We start from the raw sequence: 22,789 nt of genomic DNA, 5'->3' as shown, positions 1-22,789 counted from the left end.
TCATCAATGAAGATATTGGACATGGTTTTATAAAATTTAGTTTGAATTCAAGAAAGCCAACTAGATAGATGGCTGGTATGAAATTTACTCATAGATTGATTTGATGGTGGTTTCTGGCTCTATCTTTTGTCCTTTGTCAACCCCTTGGGGAGAGTTTATGACACTAAACACAATTTAGTGTACCCAGAAATATGAGATTGGAGCTGCATTAACTGCTTTAATTCCATAATAATACCTACTGAGAGATGAGATTTTTATGTAGGTAAGTGTTCAAGTCTGAATGAAGTCTCTTGCAATCTTCTATGAAATGTGTGCATTCAGAGCTAAAATTTCATGAGAACTTTGCTCAAGGAATTACTTTTCACCTCAGTTCAATGTTAATTTACTTTACTTGTAAGCAAGCAGAATGTCGCAATACTATTTCTATCCTAAGAACATATGCATGTTGTTCCATTAGTAGTAATATTTTCATCAGAACATTGTTGAACAGTAGCAAGTGATAACATTTGTAGGCAGTAATCAGAGACTTGACAGCTTTCCTCACCATTAACATTCTTCCTTCTAGGAGGCGAGAGATGTAAATTGAATAGAACACTTCAGAAAATGATTATTAGCTGATGTTAACACAGATACCAAGTTGAAGTTGGATTACTTCTTAAAGAAGACAAAGTGATCTTTCAGAGTTGTTGTATCTTAATGACTCTGTTTTATCGATGACAGTCATAATGAAGTGGGGGGTGAAGTAGAATCATACAAAATCTCTTTTGCACAGAGAAAGTGAGAGTTACCACGTATGAGTTTCTTCAACTTCTTGCTATGTACCTAAAATTTACCAGCATCTATCCCATTCCTTTCTTCCCTCATTAGCTGTGAAAGAATAGGTACCTCTCCTTCTGTCTAAAACCAAACTCTCTCATCTCCTTTAGGAAACTTGTGCAACTGTCAGAACTTCTTCTTTCTCTTCTGCTCTTAATACTAGACTTTTGAAACCCTTGAAAGTTGTTGTTTCCACTCCTTCTCCTTTTATTTAGTTAAAAAAAAATGTAATGTTTATCTGTTTTTGAGAGAGAGAGAGAGAGAGAGAGAGAGAGAGAGAGAGAGAGAGAGAATATAATGAGCAGGGGCAGGCAGAGAAAGAGGGAGACACAGGATCCAAAGCAGGCTCCAGGCTTTGAGCTGTCAGCACAGAGCTGGACTCGGGGCTCGAACTCAGGAACCAGGAGGTCATGACCTGAGTCAGATGCTTAACTGACTGAGACACACAGGCACCCCTTACTTTACTTTTTTAAAGCTTACTTTTACTTTTATGTCCAGCTCTAAATGCCTCTCTCAACCAGGGTTACATTAGAAAATTAAGCCCTACAGAATAGGATTTGAGGGACTTTTTTTCTTTTTCCCAATTTCCCATTAATAGTGGAGCGATAGTCCCTTCGTGAAGCATAGTAGAGAAGATAATTACTAACACACGATGGATGCTTTAGGGCACTAAGGTTTAAATATTTATTCTAGTAGGGGTGGCTGGGTGGCTCAGTAGGTTAAACATCTGGCTCGGGTCATGATCTTGCAGTCCCTGAGTAAAAGCCCTGCATTGGGCTCTGTGCTGATAGCTCAGAGCCTGGAGCCTGCTTCAGATTCTGCATCTCCTTCTCTGCCCCCTCCCCACTCACACTCTACCTCTGTCTTTCAAAAGTAAATAAACATTAAAACAATTTTTTTTAAATATTCTAGTGGAGTCCTGGTTGAGGATGTCTTCTTCCATGTTTATTTAACCCTACACAGAGTCAGCGATTTTACCCTTTCTAGCTAATTCTTTGGGTATATACCTACATGTCATTGAAAAACAGGCTTGTTACTGCTTGATTTTTCAGTTTTGGGTATTATATATTGTCTTCTCACATTTGAAAATGAAAACTGTGGCATGTATAAAAATGGTCTCCCAAAGATACCATACCCTAAATATTTGAAACCTACAAATATTACCTTATTTGAAAAGGGGTCTGTGCATAAGAGATTAAGTTAAGGATTTTGAGATGTGTGTGGAGGTTATTTTGGATTTTCTGGGTGGGTCCTAAATGCCATCACAAGTGTCCTTATAAAAGGAAGGCAGAGGAGGATTACACACACAGAATCGGAGGTCCTTTGACCATGGAGACACAGATTGCAGTGATGTGCAAACTGACTTCAGACCTTTGCCCTCTAGAACTGTTGGCCTCTCCATACTCACATCCTACTGTTCTCCATACACTTTTATGCCTTTTGAGACTGCTCTGTATGGAGTACATCTATGGGTTACAACCTTAACCTCTTGCTTCATGTTGGGTTTAGCCAATGGGAATCTCATCAGGGGTCAGAGGAGAGTGAGTTTGGTGTACTTATGTCTCTGGCTCCCACCTTGGAATATCATCCTGATTATATTGTTTTGCAATCAAAGAATACAGTTCCTTTCAAGATGGCCCTCTCTACTGGATTCTCCTGGATTCCAGTTACTGCATTCTTACCTTGAAACAAGCTTCAAGGTAGTAACAGGCCAACTGTTATTATTCCTGGGAAGTTGGATGATTCTACCCATATAACTCTTGCCTTTATTAAGCCTTACTTAAATTATCCTAATTTGGGAGTACTACCTGTTTTCTGTTGGGACCATAACTAAGCCATAGCCAGAGATAAATACTTAGATAAATACAGAGTATGCCATTGTTTCCTGCTAGAACAGACTGATACAATAGGCAACAAATATTGAATGAATGAATCAATGAATGAAATTTCCATTATCATTGTACTGTAATGACTTTGTTGCTCTTCTATCATCTCGTCAAGACTGAAAACCAGTAGAAGGCAAAGATTAATTACAGTCCTAGAGCTTAGTATAATATTTAGCGCATAATATACCCTTGACAAAAAGTTACTGAATACTGAAAGAATTTGATTTAGAATCTGAATCTGATTCCCCTATTTACTAGCCATTTGACCATGGCTTAGTCCTTAGGTTCTCTAAGACATAGTTTTAAAAAGTATTAATATCTACTTTACATGGTATTTATATTTATCCCTTTGTTGATTGTTATAAAGATCAAATTAAATAACATGTGTAAACGGTTATTGCAAATTATAGAGTTGCTTTTTACATGCAAGAATTCACTTCAAAGAGCATGATATATACACACTACTGATGTTTTAAAGGCAATAGCTGTTGAGCAATGAATACCTTAAATTTCTTCTTTGTATGTTGTTTAATAGCACTTTTTTTTTTTTTTTTTTTTTTTTTTTTTTTTGGTCAGAAGATAAAGTAATCTGGACCATTTTCTTTTCTTTTCATAAAGGCAAGAACTTAGTTCTAACCTGAGAGTGTAAGGCTACTCTAGTGCCTATGGCTTGATTTTTTTTATCAGGGAATAAATGTATAAAGCTGTGACTCTATTAATGAAGGTATACTTTATTTCCTTTATCCCAACACTCCAAGAATCTAAGACAAATGTGGACATATATAGGTAGGAACCTATATAAAAATCTATACAATACTAGATTGTTGAATATCAGTGTTATTTGGGGGAATCATCAATCATTGTGTTGTCCTATCCAAGCAGTGAATACAGCCTCAAATATCTTTAATAGAATTTAGCTATATTATTCTGATATTTTTGATTTACTTATCTCAATGTTGATTATTCATCCTGCATTTAACAGACTGAGGCTAGCCTTCCTTCATGAGCCTTTGCTACACTGCTGGTTTACCTTGAAAGGTAGGCATGTGACAGGGCAGTAATCTTCACTAAGTACAAGAAGAAACTAAATATAAAGATAGTGACTGAATTTCAGCCATAATAACAATAGCAGTAATAATTAATGCTAGCACTTATGGAGAACTTATTTTATGCCAGTACCATACCAAGCACTTTATAGGCAATAACTCATTTCATGTTCGCAACAAAGAATAAAGTATATACAACTATTATGCCTTCATTTTATAGAGGAGGAAACTGAGGCACAGGGAGGTTGTGATATGCTTGTTGAGCTCTTAAAGGGTAAAGCCAGAATTTGAAGTTGGGGTGTCTGGCTATAGAGCTCTAGATTTCCTATGCTATGTTGCCACAAAAAATGAGAAATGGGGGGCACCTGGGTGGCTCAGTTGGTCAAATGTCCGACTTCAGCTCAGATCATAATCTCATGGTTCATGAGTTTGAGTCTCGCGTTGGGCTTTGTGCTTGCAGCTCAGAGCCTGGATTCTGTTTCGGATTCTGTGTCTCCCTCTCTGCCCCTCCCTCTCTTGTGCTCTGTCTCTCTATCTCTCTCAAAAATCAATTTAAAAAAAAAAAAAAAGAGAGAGAGAGAGAGAGAAATTGAAGGCCTAGGACCAAAACATTTTTTGGGTAATAGGCCTTAACTACATGCCATGTCCAAATCCATCTACTAACTGGGGATACAAAATATCTAAATTTTATGGTCCTTATATTTGGGAAATTTTCCAGATTAGTAATAAATATACAAAATATCTTTATTTGGTGGATGAACTGAAAAAGATAGAACCAGTTTATGAAGGGCTTTGGTTGTCCAGCTGAGCAATCTGTTGTGACTTGGTTGGTTCTAGTTACCTTAAAAATAATGTTTATGTTTTTATTTCTTCTTTATTCCTTCCATCCTTCCTTCTGTCCATTTCTCCTTCCATCTATCTGTCCTTCCTTCCTTCTCCCCCCACTCACCTATATAGCATTTGTGTGTATTTCTATGTAAGTTCAGTTGTATGTTTTAAAATTTATTTAAGTATAGGGAAACCACTCTAATTTATATTTAATGTGAAAAATCCTCAGCTAAAAAATGATTTACAAATAATTACAGTTTTTTACCTCTTTTAAGGAAGCTACCATAGCTAGGTCTGAGAGAAACGTTGGCTTAGATGTCCTTTGCTGACTTGCTTTTAGTAAATAGATCAAAATTATTTCTGAATGACATAACAACAAGCTGTGTGTAAATGAGTATTTTTAAATGCTTAAAGGTACTTGAAAATAGTGGCCTGAAACAGCTAAAATAGTTTTCATGAAATTTTGTGGAAAATTCATTTATTTGATAAAGATTCTCTTCGGAGGTAGTACAAAAATGACCCTGTCTTCCTTCTGAATAGTCACAAATTCAGCTTTAGTAGTGTGTGAATTAAAGAGGTATAATTGCTTTTCCAATGCTCTTCAGTCCAATTGGAAAAATTAAGAAGACTAAGGATAGTGTTGTCTGATTCTTTTTTTTTCTTCTTTTTTTTTAAGTTTATTTATTTTGAGACAGAGAGTGTGCGTGCACAAGTAAGGAAGGGACAGAGAGAGAAAAGGACAGAGAGAATCCCAAGCAGGCTCCATGCTATCAGCACAGAGCCTGACGCTGGGTTCGATCCCATGAAGTGTGAGATCATGACCTGAGCGGAAACCAAGAGTCGGATGCTTAACCAACTGAGCCACCCAGGTGCCTCTTAAACACATCACAATATCTGATATGAAAAGTGGGCACTTACTTCGTGTTGCTGATTGATGGGAATGGAAGGACAGATGTGCTCCAGGAGTGCATTTACCAATGTCAGTGGTCCCTTTCAGGTGATGGAGTCACAGCAAATGGAAGCCATTTTTTACAAAAGAAGAGAAAGAGAAACAAAAATTTGGTTCGTAAGTCATTTTTTTTCTGGTTGTTTTAGAATTTCCATTTTTAGATGAATTTCTCACTTGTGTGAATTTATGAAAGGCAAATTACGACTTCCAGTGTTTTTCTCTCAAGCTACCCACTCGGTTTTCCATTCTACCTTCCCCAAATGATTCCATTCTGTTAGAAATGTTACATGAAACTCTGTTTACACGAGGAGTGAACTGAAAGGAATGGATTGGGATTTGGGGTTTGGACCACAACTATCTTTTATATTGCCTCCTGCATATACTCATAGCAAGATAATGTTCAGCAGGTTTTTGCTTGGAGTAAAAACATACTAGATGACATCGCCTAATGAAACTCTACTATTTGCACAGGTATTTAGTACTGAGACTTGATGAAATCCTCAAGATAAAGATCAAGATGAAGACATGTACCTTCTCAAATACGCATAGTGTAAAATTAACTTATGAAATTCATTCAGTCAATTTTATCACCTGCTTGCTACGTGCCAAGTACTGTTCCAGACGGTTAGCAATATAACACTGAATAGGATAAAAATCTCTAGCCTTGTGGAGTTTGCTTTAAGTGGAAATGGAGGAAAATATATAGTACTCAAATAAATAAGTAAAAAATATAGTATATCATATGGAGATAGGTACCACAGAAATAAGGAAGGAAGGGAAATAAGGAATGAAAGAATGTGAGGGCTGTCGATTTTAAGGAGGTGCTTTGTGAGTAAATACTAAAGTATTAAAGGGGGTGTATTCTGTGTATATTAGGGCGAAAAACATTGCTGCAAAGGGAACAGCAAATGCAAAGAGTGTGGGCAGTGGTGTGCCTGGCATGGGATACCAGCTAGGGACAGCAGGGATACCCGTGGAAAATGAGAGGCAGAGTTACAGGACATAAAGTCCGAAGGCAGTAGAGAATTAGATCATCTAGGGATCTTGTAGGCCATTGCCAAGACTTTGACTTCTATTTGTGTTGGTTTCCACCCTGAGAATAAGCTGTAGAGGAACAAGGTGGAAGCAGGAAGACTAGTTAAGACGCTACTGAACTGATCCAGGTGAGAGGTAATGATGGTTTGGGAACAATGGTGGAGATGGAGAGACACAATCAGACTCTGAATATATTTTGAGGGTAAAGCTACCAGGATTTGCTAATGAATTGGATATAGTTTATGAGAGAAAGAGAGAAATTAAACATGAATCCAAATTTTGGGCCTGAGTAGTCAAAAGTTTGGAGTTGTTATTAACTGAGGAGAGAAAAACTCTAAGGGGTACTGGATTGCAGAGAGAAGATCAGACATCTGGGTTGGGACATCTAAGCAAATTTGTTGAGTAGCAGCCACAAAGCCTGGAATGAGGGGAGAGATCTGGCTAGGGGATACATTTGGAAGCACTCCATACATAGATGATATTTAAAGAGATTTGCTCATGAGATCAAATTTCCAATTCCAAGGTTGTTGTCTTTTTAGACAGTGATGGTGCAAACAGAATGATTTTAGGTGTTTTGACATGCCTAAAGTTTGTCTGATGGTAATACCGAGCACAAGTCTTTTTCTACTTTTGCTCTGAACTTCACCATCATGTTCACTGTAAAGGCATCTGTTGCCAGATGGGGCTGGCCCCTAAGTGATCAGTCTAGGCCTTAAAGGCTCAAGGCTGCTCAGAGACAGTACTCACACTTTGTTGTAGTTGAAAATAAAATAAAACACAGCAGGAAACATCCAATTCCACAATGTCTTTGTGAATAATGAAAAATTTATTGCAGATTTTGTGGTTTGATAGAGAAGAAGGTTCACACAGGCATACCACATAGCTAAAATGTAATAAAAATCCCCCCACTTCTTTGCAACCCTTCTCCCCTCCTCTCTCCCCCCACCACCCCCCTGCCCCAGCAAAGTTAATCTTAGTCTACCAGCTATCGTGCCTTCATTCTCCTCCTTCACCCCTTCCACTATCTCTCAGAACTCTCCTTACTACCCAAACACACTTTTTCAGTGTGTTTACCCTCCATCCTCTGCAAAACAAAACCTCTCCCTGCATGTAATCAAGTCTACTCTTCTCACAAAGCAGTTTAGCAACCTTCTACTGAAACTCATGTTCTATTTCAACATTTTTCAGTCTTCTCTACTATGGTGGATACTATACTGTGCTGTCCAAATCCCCCGTTCAGAACTGAAGGCCTTTTTTCCTCAGCTGATGGAAAGAGTTATCCTTTGTTGAAGAGAGCATCCTTGCCCAAATGCATGCTTTTGAACTAAGGACAAAAACGGCTCAGCCACCTCACCCTGGCTCAAGATGACTAGAAAGGGCCATTCCAGCTTCAGAGCTCGTTGTGGCTCATTCAAGGCTGTGTGTGGTTGCACTACATACAGCCCAGCTTCTCCCTCTTGACTTCTTTCCCCACAAAAGGTTGGTCCCAAGAGTTCTGCTTAGTAAGCTCTCTGCACACTATCCTCTTTCTCAGAGTCTGCTTTCTGGGGAAACCAGCTGCAATACTCCCTACTGTCACCGCCTTCCAGAATATTTGAGATTGAGTTTTTCTCACAGTTGTTCTGAGCGCCTGCCCTCAGCTGCTTTTTCTCGCCATGTGTTCCTGTTGATCACCGCAAACTTTGTGGCTTGCTCTTTCCCTGGAACTGTGATGCTGTTCTGTTCCAACAGGTGCCCTTCTAGAGGACTTTCTGTGCAACAGGCAGCATTTCCTTCACTGTCCTATGTGTCTATTCCCTACAAATCATGCACACCAGGCTACAAGGATATATCAGAATTACTAAAGCATTGCAGGCAACTGAAAGCTGTCACAACTAAGTATGACTGACATAGTGCGAAGAGAGTAGCACTCAAACCTGCTATTGGGGGTCCCTCATGGACGCACCCTAGGTATTTATTATGTTCTTTATTTTGAAATCCTTGTCTCACTCCCCATCTCCCTACACCCCCCACTCCCCCATCCCTCACGCAATGCAATAAGCACATCCTTTTTCAAACATCCACAGTTTCTTCCTTCTGTTTTAGAGAAATCTTACACTCAACCTACAGGAGTGCTAGTATCATTTTCCTCAGTCCATTCCAGGGAGTGTTAATCCAATTGCTAAAGTCTGGGCATCAACTGGACAGTGGGCACTGGCAGTTGAGGTGTCTACTGTGAAGTCTACTTATCAATGTAATGTGACAGATATGTCTCCTCAGTTTCCCCAGGCATCCAGTGGTTCACAATTAAATTATCTCCTAAGGGCAAACTCTTTCTGAAAACTTTTCAGAGCCAGTATTACTAACTCTGTATTTCCAATACTGTATCTACTAGCCAGTTCCATGATTAGGGGTATGTGTTATTTCTAATTCTTGAGTCATGATTTGACTTATTTTTCTTTTAAGGTTTCTCTTAGCTTCTTAACCATTTGTAATTCATCCATCTTGTTTTGCAACCTCTCCAATTGTGCTGTTGTTGTCTTCCTTCTTATTCTTTCTGTTTTTATGGATTTATTCTTCAAAACAATCATTATTGTCATTTTAATGGGGTTTTAGGAGAACCCAAGACAAATGCCTGTTCAGTCCACTGTGTTTAACTCAAAATTCCAAACAGAGTGTTCTAAAACAGTTAAACGTTTTCTTCACAGGCCCTAAGTTTAAATAAAACTGTAGAAAGTCATGATTTGAAATACAGGAATTAGTCACCAAAAGAATTTGTTGTAGCATAAATATTTGGCTACCATTGAGGTTAAGTCATATTGAAATAGGAGGAAAGAGGATTTCTTAATAATTCCAAATGAAATATATTAAAATAACATTTCAATATAAGGATTTGTGAATATGTCCTATTAGTTCTTCTGAAATTCCCCAGTCCTTTCTGGGGAAATCTTCATCTTTTCAAAATTTCTAAGTGAGAAAAGCAAGGAGGTAGAAATATTTTCCCCAGTAAGCTTTTTCTTAACATTAATTTGTCTTTTGTGTCCTATTTTCTTTGTCAGACTACAAAGTAACATATTTTAAAAATCATGGATCCATTTCATATTTAAAGATGATAAAATATGCCTTTCTTACTAGTAAGCCAAAGAGTTAGGAAAAATAGCACTTTGTTCTTTAGTGTTAAATGGACAAATTTGAGTAATGCACAAGGCAGTAGGGAGAAATGATACATATTTAAGAAATACTGTAGTCTCCCTTATCTGCAGAGGATACATTCTAAGATCCTCAGTGGATGCCTGAAGCCATGGATAGTACTGAGCTCTATCGATACTATTTTTTTTTCCCATACGTACATACCTATGATAAAGTTTAATTTGTACGTTAGGCATGATAAGAGATTAACAATACTAACTACTAATAAAATAGAACACTTCTAACACTATACTGTAATAAAAGCTATGTGAATACGACCTCATCCTTCTCCTTGTGAGGGTGTGAGATAAAATGCCTACGTGATGAGATGAAATGAAGCGACTGATGATGTAGGCATAATGACAGTGGTGATACGTCAGAAGGAGGGTCATCTGTTTCTGAACCCGAGGCTGACTGCAGGTAACAGAAACCATGGAAAGCTGAACCACAGATAAGGGGAGGACTACTGTATATTACAAATCTAAAAAGCTTTTTTAAAGCACTGAAGCATGCAACTGCTTTGAGATGAGTAATACCATGTAAAATATAGTTGCTGAGTTCTATTTTTCCAGGGTTTTCAAACAATACTAGGAAAGTTTTGTTAAAGAAAAAAAAGATCAAAGTATCTTTTTGAAGAGAAAAAAGAGGTTATTGATGGGTTAGGGGATATTACAGTACTCTGGATTCATTGAGAAAGTCCATTTCTTTAATGTATAAAGATAAAAGCATCCAGAAGGGGTATAATGCTGACATTATCTTTAGAAAATACAAATAGGGGCACCTTGTTGGATCTGTTGGTTGAGCATCCAACTCTTGGTTTTGGCTTAGGTCATGATCTCACTGTGCTGGGCTCTGTGCTGACAGTGTGGAGCCTGCTTGGGATTCTCGCTCTCTCTCTCTCTCTCTCTCTTTCTCTCTCAATAAATAAACATTAAAAAACACATAAAAATACAAATAATATCAAGCCTGGAAGAATAATAAGGAAATATGTGGTTTTAAATCAACAGAAATAGTTTAAACTTTTCGTTACTGCATTAGGGGACTAATACATATTCATTGAGTCAGCTGTATTTTGCTGATGATTTTGCAATCTTTAAAGATGATTTTTATTGATTTGACTTTTTTTCCCCAACAAACTTCCTTGTTTCCATTGTTTGGTAGTTTTAATATGAACCATCACACTAATGAAATAACCGAATGGAAGATGAACCACAGTTTTCTCTTTTCTTTACGTACAGTGGTTAGCCTCAAATCTGAAGCTTTTTATTCTTCCAGTTCTCTTAACACCTCATTATAGTGTTAGACTATCTATTCTAAGTTTTCCTGCTGTGAGTACTGAACACCTTCATTTGAAGACTAACAGGAATATTACTTTCTTTAATTGTGGCCCCTAAAAACACACTAGAATGCTTTTCTGAGACAACTACTTCAAAAACAGTTTCCTTTTTGGCTCCTAATTCACATACTTTATATGATCCATTTCAATGCAACTTGCTACATGTCATGTCAATACTATAATTATTGTGTTAGATATATCCGTTGAAGACATACACGTGCATCTTAAGCTGATACACACATACATACAAATAGTAACCCTTCCCTGCATGGTGAAGCTAAAGCTTGGAGGAATATACACGTGTCCTACATACCTTGAATTACATTGGATAGGAAAATCCCAGATTCTCAGAAAACATTGGAACTCTAGACTTTGGTGAGCTCCCATTGTCCCTTAAAAAATTCTTCAGTCTTAGTCTTGTGATGATGATGGAACTATATGGTAGCTGCAATCAGAGCATTTTGTGGCTGCCTGACTTAAAACCTTATTCTTAGGATAGGTGGTTTTTAGCCTATGTTATAATCTAAACAGAAAAGCAGATGGCACAATCAAAGGGGTAAGGAGGGTTTAAGTCACTCCGTATACAGGTGTAGACAGTTTGGAGGAGTCATCAAGTAACAGACAACTATTTGGAATGCAGCAATGGTAGCAAGTTCTTAATGTCCCTCAGCTTGAGGTGTTGAGGGGTGAGTGCCTCTGAGCAGACCCTTGTGAGAGCTATATTTGCAGGAGCTTCAGGCTGAGGAAGAATGTAGTCATTGCCAAACGATGGCCCAGCAGGCAGAGCTGGAGCGATGGGGCTAAATACCCAGTGTAACTTCTTTCTCCATGCCTTCCACCAGCAAAATCCAACCAGGAGCCCAAAGGCAAGGAAACCCTGGTGGTATGGTCTGCAGAGGACTGTCTTCTGGGCAGAGAGCCAGACATAGAAGAGATGAGATCTGGAGGGAATGGATGAATATTCCCTATAAAATGAATATGGGATCTGATTACTTTGATTCTGAAATCGGGTTGAAATTAAACTGAAAACGTGACTCTGTAAAACTCAGCTACTGGTTACCGATTACACAAGGCACAAATTATAAAGAGCAAAGTGTAAGTGGATAGTTAAGATTGGAACCCCAAATGATTTGACACATTTAATAATGTGCTCAGTCAATATCGTGTTTATTTATTTATCCATTCAGTCATCTATGTCTATTCAAGTTAAGTGGTTTACCATAGAATGTGGCTTATATTCAAAGCCTAATTTAATTCTTAATTAAAAAAAAAACAAACTTTCCCCCTTTTTAGTGTATCAGAGAGCCAAAATTAGAAGCCAGGAATAATAGGAATGAAATAAACATACAACATTTTATATGATAAGTTTTCATGATAATTAAGTTCAACATGCATATGCAAGTACATGTGGACAATTTTTTTTTTAATTTTTAAAATGTTTACTTATTTTGGGGGCGAAGAGCCAGAGAGAGAGGGAGAGACAGAATCCCAAGCACGGAGCCTGATGCAGGACTCGATCTTATGGCCTGAGACGAAATCAAGAGTCGGACACTTAACCGACTGAACCACTCAGGTGACCTAGGTTGTGGATAATTTCACGTTCAAGAGCTAGAGAAAGAAAACAGAGAAGAAAGTGGGCCTGTTGGAGCAAGAGAGACAGGAATGAGTCAAGTTAGGTTAGTTAGTAGAGAAAGAATGGTACTAATAAACTGGAAAGGTAGGTAACAGCATTACATACTCATTTGTTCACCCACATTTAGTGTCCAGAAACATTTCTGTAGTAACAGCAGTGAGCTTCTTTCCCCCCCAGTGAGCAAATTAATGGAAATTTATTTGCACTAGAATATAATGAATATCAGATTTTTTTCTTATTTTGATGGATGTGGGACATAGTGAAAGAATTGATGGGGTGAAAAAAAAAAGGGTGAAAGTTGTGTGTTTGGAAAATAGGAGTATTCATTCTGTGTACCTCACGTGATTGTGTAAATTTGGGCTCTAATACTATACACTCATGCCTATTCCTTTTAACTCATTCCAGAGTGATACACATAGGACAAAGGAAGGGACTGCCTAAACACTACTTTAGGTAATTCACTAGTCTGAAAGGGCAGGGATCCATATCTTGGTTAATTTCTTAGGTTCCCTTGGTCTTAATCTTTGGTCTTTTTTGATAGATATAGTCTGTCTCACATTATCCTTCTTGGTCTTCTTGGCCTCAATCTCTAAGAATATCTCTTTCCATGGTGTTATGGATATTGCAAAGCTTTTGCAAGTAACCAAGTTTACTGAATATGTGTATTACCAGGACTTGCTGACTTAGCATTAAAATCTTATGAATTTCCTTTGTTTATCTCATATGTCTCAATATTGAATCTTTTGTCTTATGTATTCCATATTCCATAAACTCTGCAATTGGACTTTGTGCACTACTTCAGCATGCGGGTTAGGAGCTGAACCCTGGAGTTAGACTGTCTGTGTCTGAGTTTAGGATCCCATGTTTACTTGCTAGTTGTGGGATTTTAGCATTAATTAACTTTACTCTGTCTCAATTTCCTCTTCTTAAAGATGACAATTAGTACCCAAATTGTAGGGTTGTTACAAAATTGGAAAGGGGTAATCTATGTGCTAGCACTTAGCCTAGTGACTGGTGTATAGATGAGCCTAAATAAATAAATATTATTATTATTAAAATAATAAATATTATTATTATTTTAATTTTTGTTTTTAATGTTTATTTATTTTTGAGAGAGAGAGGGAGACAGAGGGTGAACAGGGGAGGGACAGACAACGAGGGAGACACAGAATCTGAAGCAGCTCCAGGCTCTGAGTTGTCAGCACAGAGCCCGATGCGGAGCTCGAACTCACCAGCCGTGAGATCATGACCTGAGCCGAAGTTGGATGCCTAACTGACAGAGCCACCCAGGCGCCCCAAATATTATTATTATATTATTATCAATACTATTGAGGCTCCTCGCTGTAAGAGGATTTTACTTCACACAGCACTGAAGTTAGACTTGGCTGAGTGACTCGCTTTTGATAATGAAACATGAGGGAAACTGATATATGCAACTTTCAAGGGGAAGTTTTTAGAGCAGTGCACGTGTCCACCATAGCTTTGCTCTTTCTGCCAAGAAAATGTGCTTTCAAGACAGCTGTGCTCTATGTGTTGAGGCCCTAGAATAGACACAGTATGGTGGAGACTCATAGCTGAATGGCCAAGGATCAGTTTCATGAAAATGAAATAAACCTTTGAGATTTGGGGGATTGTTTGTGCATAATGTAAAAAAAAAAGCCTATACGTTCCTCATGCCATCAGAGTTCATTGTCATACTGTTACTTGTTGGCTGTCTTTATATCTGAGGTCTTTGTTTATGTTTCCTTTTATAGAGCAAAAATATACCTTCTATGGCCTCATAGATCATTTGGCTGGGCAAAGACTTGACCTCTGAGCACTACCACTGTTAAGACAAGTCTATGTTATCTTCTGCTCTGTACTACCATTGTTGTTTATCTTGACACTTTTCTGAGTAACCTGGTAATTTATGAACACCTAGTTATAAAATATTAGTGTTTTTAAAGAATTTTCTGCCAATAAAAAATAATTTAAAAACTGTTTATTCCTATTCTTCTGCTTGGAGGATATAATGCTTATGTATTTCAAACATAGATCCAATTACCACAAATTATTAAAAGAAAAAAGACAATGGCAATAATGGGAGTTAATTTACTTAATGCTTTCTATGTGCTCCTGAATTGCATGAAAATAAAAATTACGTATTTAGAAGTCCCTAGAAGAGCTTATTATGTAATAAAATGCAGAGATTAAGCTTTTTAAACACTCCATAAATTTTAAGAAAAATTCCCCTACATGTTCCAATTTTATTTAATAGTACATGATTATAGCTTTCAATGACCAAAACTGTTTGTAAAACAAATAATTTTTTGTTAACAATCATTACCCAAATTAGTCTTTTTCTAAATTTGAATTTTCTTAAGGCTATTTTATGGATGTATCCTGTTTTCTTAGGCAGGCAGCCATAAGGAACTATAGAAAAGAAGGTGCTTCTTTACAGGAAATTACAATTGTCTTTAGAGAAGGAAGGGGCATTCTAATGTTCTTAGTGCTCTGAAATAGCAACTGCAAAGTTAACAGCAAAAGATTTAGGATGAGAAACCAGAAAAGGAGGGTCATACTGTAAAACTGATTTTAAATACTGATCCAAGTAATATCACATGCATTGGAAAACTTTTTACAACTTATGTTACAGTGTATGGAGTTTTGGCTCAGAGGAAGACAATAAGTTTGAAGAGGATGGTAGGTGTACTTTCCTTTTCTTTTTTCTTTTCTCTCTGTCTCTCTCTTTTTTAGTACTTACGCAGAAAAGGCAGAGTAGGCAGTAGTTAGTTATACTGGGAGGAGGACACTGATATAAAAGGTGTATCTTAGATCAGAGAGGACTCTTAATCTGGACTAATTAAGACCTACTGTGGTCTTGGGTGAGTTTACTTAAAACTTCCGGATCTCAGTATCTTCATTTGCAATATTGAGTTGGATTAGATGTGACTGCTAAAATCAGGATAGTGAATATACGGAACGTCATGAAATTCTGTAACTAAGCACATTCTTTAAATTGTATTTTATTTATTTATTTATTTATTTATTTATTTATTTATTTATTTATTTTAAAGCTCTATGTCCAACGTGGGGCTTGAACTCATGACACTGAGATCAAAAGCTACATTAAGCACATTCCTTTTAAAAATACTGAATAATGAAAATTTTCTAGTAAAGTCAATATCAATATTTTTGAAACTTAACTTTGGGGCTATGGTGGATATTATAGGTTGGTTCCTTCACCCATTCAAACTCTTTTTATTCTGTGTTTCTCTGGTATAGAGGCTGGAAAAATACATACTACATAAATAAATAAATACAAAATAAAATTTGCTATCCCAGCTTCTCTTGCAGACAGAGTTGATGATGCGATAAAGCTGTGTTGCGTGAGAACTAAGTAGAAGAGTGTTTAGGGCTGCTGGGAAGTCTCTGTTTTTCTTGATAAATGTGTTACCCTTTTTTATATTCCCCCTTTTGTTGCCTTCTGGAAAGTAGATTTGATGGCTGGAACTACAACAGACATTTTGTGGCAATAAGGGAAAAGGCCCTGATAAATCACAAAACCTTGCCTCTCCATTCTTGAGCTACCAAACCTATAGCAGACTTCTTACAGTGTTAACGAATAAATAAATAAATAAATAGATAGATAGAAAGGAATCTAAAATAAATTATCAAGGTATCCTAAAATTTGTATAGGTTTATTCTCATGGCAAACAACATTATGCAGATGGGTGAACACCCTAAGTACAAAAGGCAACATGAACTTTATGCTTTCACATCATAAGGTAACATTATATTAGAGTTGAAATATAACTTAATGATTACTTCAAGCATACTGAAAATTAACCCACAAATAGCATTAATTTGTTCATGTTCTTCCTCTAACTTAAATGGCACAAAACTTCTATATGTTAAGAACTATTTTCTTTTTTTTTTTAATGTTTATTTTTTAGAGAGAGAGGGAAACAGGACATGAGCGGGGTAGGGGCAGAAAGAGAGGGAGACACAGAATCTGAAGCAGGCTCCAGGCTCTGAGCACAGAGTCCAACATGGGGCTTGAAGCCACAAACGGTGAGTTCATGACCTGAGCCAACATCGGATGCTTAAGTGACTGAGCCACCCAGGTGCCCCAAAGAACTCTTTTCTAGTAAGGACTTTACCTAAAAATTTTATGTATAAATATATGCATATACCAAGAAACATACATCTAGATTTTGAAATCTTTTCTTTTAATGTAAGCTGATTGGCTATAGATTTGAGGTACCTTACTATGAAATACTTATAAAAATGGATATGGAAGCTCTTCTTTTAAAAGAAACTCACTGTGAAAGTATAAAAAGCAAAGATTTTTCTTTGATTGTTTCCTAATTCAAAAACTTGGTTTGACAGTCTGCTAATGTGCACACGATAACAGTGCTTCACATTTGCATCTGACTAATTGCAGTTCAGAGTATTTCATAAATGAGCAATGGGTTGTGATTAAACCTCACTATGACCCACACATTTTTGCATAAGAAAGGAATTATTAAAAATAGAGGCAGCATATTCATCCAGATTCCATTCAAAATTTAGCAAGGGAAAGAAATCCTTAATGGGTCACATTACAACCTCTATTACTGCACAGACCTCTCCCTTCAATGGGGAGTTCCTGAACAGATGATGAGCAATACAATATCCATTGTTGCAGACCTAGAAGCGGACAAAATTAATTGAGAATGAAATAGTCACTTAAATCTCCTGAGGAAGTATTATCAGTAACCATGAGAAAAATTATTTTCAAAATGAAATGACTTCCAAGAAAAAATGATCGCAGTGAAAACTAGAACTTTTATGGAGAGGACTAATGCACTCAATGACTTTTATGTGTAACAAACAAAATGAAAGCCACATGATGGGAAGGTGCTATGGTGTGTATACAGACATTGGCCTTACAGATTGGGTAGTTTCTAGGTTATACCTGACACTAAATATATCCTCCTTTCTTATTATAGATGTATACGCAGATTCAGTTTTTAAATGTGCCTGAGGAACCCAAACTTCAGTATCACCTTGCATGGAACTATTTCTTGGAGTTCAGATACACAGATTGTGGAAGTGTTACCAGTAAGTTTTAGGGCTGTGGAGCTCTTTGCTTTCACCTTTTCATATCTTGTAGTAAACAGGGAGAGAGCCAGGTTTGGTGGGGTATGAGGCTTATGCATATTTGGGGCCCTTTTAAGTAAAATAATACAAAATTATGAATATAGGGCCTTAGAAGGCACCTGTGCACATGAGAATCCCTGGAGCTTAAGTTTTCTTAGTTTCATGGTAAAACCCACCTCTGATAGTCTATTCTTCTAGCTAAATTTCTTTATCCCTTCCCTCTACATATGTATCTTTACTTTTTAAAATGGCACCACCCTTTGGTGAGGATGTGGAGAAAGAGGAACCCTCTTGCACTGTTGGTGGGAATGCAAACTGGTGCAGCCGCTCTGGAAAACAGTATGGAGTTTCCGCAAAAAGCTAAAAATAGAACTTCCTACAATCGAGCAATTGCACTACTAGGTATTTACCCAAAGAATGCAAAAATACTAATTCAAAGGGATTACGTGCACCCCGATATATTTATTGCAGCATTATCTACAATAGCCAAATTATGGAAACAGCCCAAGTGTTCACCAACTGATGAATGGATAAAGAAGATGTGGTATATATATACACCACATTTTTGGTATATGGTTTTATATATACATATATATGTATATATGTATATGGTGGAATATTACTCGGCCATCAAAGATAATGAAGTCCTGCCATTTGCAATGCTTGGATGGAGCTAGAGAGTATTAAGCTAAGGGAAATAAATCAGTCAGAGGAAGATAAATACCATATAATTTCACTCATATGTTCAATAAGAAACAAACGAGCGAAGGAAAAAAAAAGAGAGAATCAAGAAACAGATTCTTACCTATACAGAGCAAACTGATGGTTGCTAGAAGGGAAGTGGATGGGGTATTGGGTTAAATAGGTGATGTGGTTTAAGGAGTTCCCTTGTTTTCTTTTTTTTTTTAATTTTCCAATGTTTATTTTTCTTTTTATTTATATGTATATATATATATATATACCCACATACATATATATACATATATATACATACACATATGTATATACATATGTATATATATATATGTATGTATATATATATAATTTATTGTCAAATTGGTTTCCATACAACACCCAGTGCTCATCCCAACAGGTGCCCTCCTCAATACCCATCACCCACTTTCCCCTTTCCCCCACCCCCCCATCAACCCTCAGTTTGTTCTTAGTATTTAAGAGTCTCTTATGGTTTGCTTCCTTCCCTGTCTCTAACTTTTTTTTCCCCTTTCCTCTCCCCCATCGTCTTCTGTTAAGTTTCTTAGGATCCACATAAGAGTGAAAACATATGGTATCTGTCTTTCTCTGCCTGACTTATTTCACTTAGCATAATACTCTCCAGTTCTATCCATGTTGCTATAAATGGCCAGATTTCATTGTTTCTCATTGCCAGGTAGTATTCCATTGTATATATAAACCACATCTTCTTTATTCATTTGTCAGTTGATGGACATTTAGGCTCTTTCCGTAATTTGGCTATTGTTGAAAGTACTGCTATAAACATTGGGTGCAAGTGCCCCTATGCATCAACAAGGAGTGCCCTTGTGATGAGTGCCCTTGTGATGAGCAGGGAGTGTCCTTGTGATCCTTGGAGAAAAATGTGTAAATGAATGCACAAGAATTCCAAATGAATAATGTAAATCAAATAAATATGTACATGCATAGAATATTAGAAGTTATTTAAGTTACTTTTATTGTTTATTTTTAAATATTTATTTATTTATTTATTCATTTATTCATTCATTCATTTAAATGTTTATTTTTGAGAGAGACAGAGAGACAGAGCACCAGCAGGGGAGGGGCAGAGAGAGAGGGAGACATTGAATGTGAAGCAGGCTCCAGGCTCTGAGCTGTCAGCAGAGAGCCGGAAGCAGGGCTGGGGAACTCAGGAAGTAGGAGATCATGACCTGAGCTGAAGTCAGATGCTCAACTGACTGGGCCATACAGGTGCCCCTAAATATTTTATTTATTTCCGAGAGAGAGAGAGAGAGAGAGAGAGAGAGCGAGAGAGAGCAAGTACAAGTGGGGCAGGGGCAGAGAGAGAGGGGAACAGAGGATCCCAAGCAGATTCCCTGCTGACAACGGAGAGCCAGATGCAGGGCTGGAACTCAAAAACCAGGAGATTATGACCTGAGCCAAAGTCAGATGTTTAACCAACTGAGCCACCCAGGAACCCCTAATTAAATTACTTGTATTTATTTTTATTTTTATTAAATTGTTTTAATGTTTATTTATTTTTGAGAGAAAGAGAGACAGCACAAACAGGGAAGGGGCAGAGAGAGAGGGAGACACAGAATCTGAAGCAGGCTCCAGGCTCTGAGCTGTCAGCACAGAGCCCGACCTGGTTTGAACTTGTGAACCATGAGATCAAGACCTGAGCTGAAGTCAGAGGAGTAACTGACTGAGGTACCCAGGCGCCCCTTAAATTACTTTTAAAGTATGGACTACGCATAGTGACTTACTTCCAAAGAATACAGTGCAGGAAGGGGAGAAAAAAATTTATGGTGGAGACATCTGACAAACACTATTTTAGCCAGGTCAGCATCAGCAGTGATAGATCATGTTGCTAGTATGCACCCTTGATATGATGTGCTAAAAATGGCATTTTTCCTGTGTGATTTCTCTCCCAAAATCCATAATGCAAGTCTTGACATGAGAAAAACATCAGACAAATTCTACTAGAGGGCCATCCTGCAATAGAGCTCATCATCACTGCTCCAAATTGTCATGGTCAAAACAGACAAGGGAAGTCTGAGAAACTATCACAGCAAAGAACAGCCTAAGGAGACATAACCGCTAAAGACAATGTGGGATCCCTACATGGGATCCTGAGACAGAAAAAAGACATTAGGTAAAAACTAAGGAAATGTGAAAAATTATGGACTCCACAGTTAATGATGTGTCAATATTAATTCACCATATGTAACAAATGTACAATACTAATGTAAGATGTTAATAATGGGAAATTATGTGTGTATGTGGGGGGATATATGGAAACTTCATAGAGCTTCTCAATTACTCTATAAATCTAAAACTGCTCTAAAAAATAGTCTTTTTTAAAAAAAATTTTTTTTAACGTTTATTTATTTTTGAGACAGAGAGAGACAGAGCATGAACGGGGGAGGGGCAGAGAGCGAGGGAGACACAGAATCGGAAACAGGCTCCAGGCTCCGAGCAGTCAGCACAGAGCGCGACGCGGGGCTTGAACTCACATACTGCGAGATCGTGACCTGATCGGACGCTTAACCGACTGAGCCACCCAGGCACCCCTAAAAAATAGTCTTAAAAAACCTACAAAAACATGAATAAAGTTATCTGTCCTCTGTGTTGAGGAGAGCCTAAAACCAGAAAAAAACAAAACAAAACAATGTAATACTGCATCATGAAGGCTAGGTTTGAACAGAAAGCTGCGGGAGTCCCATCAGGACTTCCAAAAGAAACTATAACCTTTCTTACAAAACGTTATCTTAAAATATTGGAATCTCCAGTAGCACCTAGCAAATGCCTTGCTTAAAGTTATCATGGAAATATCTAAGAGAATGATGAGCAATTCAGCTCCCTGTTGTCAAATGACTTAGATGTGGTAAAAATAAATAGAGATGGTGAATGTCAGCTATGCCCTGTGCCAACTCCCTAAAAGGCAAAAATGAGTTTTGGTTCAAATTCTGCCATACATACCTTTATTACACAAACATCTAGTGAAATCCCAGCACATTTGTCTTTTTTTTTGTGCTTCAAAAGGTATCTTGTGTGTGTGTGTTTCAACACTTTATGTGAAAGGTTTTCTTGAGAGACAAGACAGGGATAATTGCTTTCCTTTGAGTCAGTAGTAGCCAAACACAATCATCATCCAAAAAAAAAAAAAAAAAAAAAGTCTGGACACTAGACCATTTCAGAAAGGACTCTATCTTGGAAAGTAAAGGTTAAAGGTCACTAGATGTTTATACCTGCTTATGCGTAGTCCATATGTGAATAAGAAGTTTCTCTGAAATATATTTTTAGTCAACAGTCAACACAACCCATTTCACTAATGAGATCCCATTATCAAGATTCATCCTGTTGATGCACACATCCCTAGTGTAGACAGAAAGTTGAGCAAGCTGTTAGCACTAGCAGCCTTAGGATAGTGGCTTTTTTATTTAAACCTAGCTGACCACCCTTGTACTATGAATTCCTCATTAGAGCAAAGTGAGGTTTAAATCTAACCACAACATGCCTTCATTCTACTATAAATGCTGAACTATTTTATTTTTTAAAGATAATATTTTCTCACTTCTTCAAAATTTTGTTTTAGAGAGACAGAGCGAGAGAGCGAGTAGGGGAGTGGGGCAGAGAGAGAGAGAGAGAGAGAGAGAGAGAGAGAATATTAAGCAGGTTCCACCTTCAGCCCAGAACCCCAGGGTGGGACTCCATCCCACGACCGACCCTGGGATCATGACCTCAGTCAAATCAAGAGTTAGATGCTCTACTGACTCAGCCATCCAGGTGCCCCAAGGCTGAACTATTTTAAATTAGACACCGTACTGGTTTCTCTGAGTTATCCGGGTCTTTTTGCATTGACAGTTCAATTTTAATACTAGAATTTAAACTAAACCCAGCCACTGGCCACTAACTGAGACCTTGGCCAAATCACATCACGCCTCTGGATCTCTGTTCTCTTCTCTGAAAAGGAGGGCACTAGGTTAAGTGTCTCTTGTTCTTTACATCCGTTTAATCTATGAGCCAGTAGCGTTTTAGCTGACTTAGAGGAAAACAGAAATGTACATGCAGAGACACTAGCTTTGATTCGTTTGAGAGTCACTTTATATACACTACAATATTAGCCTCTGAAAGATTAAATGTTAGCATTAGATAAGTATGTCTGGACTACAATTTTTGAAAACATCCTTCAGGTTTCTACTCCATATAGAAAGGATTCTATAGGTGTGATACCAGAATAGACGAAGTTATAGCAGGAAAAAAAAAAAAAAAAAA

General features: G+C 37.5%; 1 protein-coding gene across 3 annotated transcripts in view; it reads right to left on the bottom strand.

Annotated features, from left to right (window-relative positions):
- PRPS1L1 (phosphoribosyl pyrophosphate synthetase 1 like 1) overlaps positions 1 to 6,035 on the bottom strand; it is a 31,697-nt gene extending 25,662 nt beyond the window's left edge. For 2 of the 3 annotated variants that reach the window (XR_005789369.1, XR_005789370.1), the window contains exon 1: positions 5,495 to 6,035. The gene's annotated coding sequence lies outside the window, so the exon portion shown is untranslated. The remainder of the gene's footprint in view (positions 1 to 5,494) is intronic. The other variant, XM_040472505.1, reaches the window with a different exon arrangement.
- Between the last annotated feature and the right edge of the window lie 16,754 nt (positions 6,036 to 22,789).

This window comes from Herpailurus yagouaroundi, unplaced genomic scaffold (genome assembly GCF_014898765.1).
Source record: "Herpailurus yagouaroundi ecotype Mexico unplaced genomic scaffold, PumYag 100, whole genome shotgun sequence".
Classification (NCBI taxonomy): Eukaryota; Metazoa; Chordata; class Mammalia; order Carnivora; family Felidae; genus Herpailurus; species Herpailurus yagouaroundi.
Note: the sequence above shows the minus strand (reverse complement) of the source record. Positions and strands in the feature narration are given on the sequence as shown.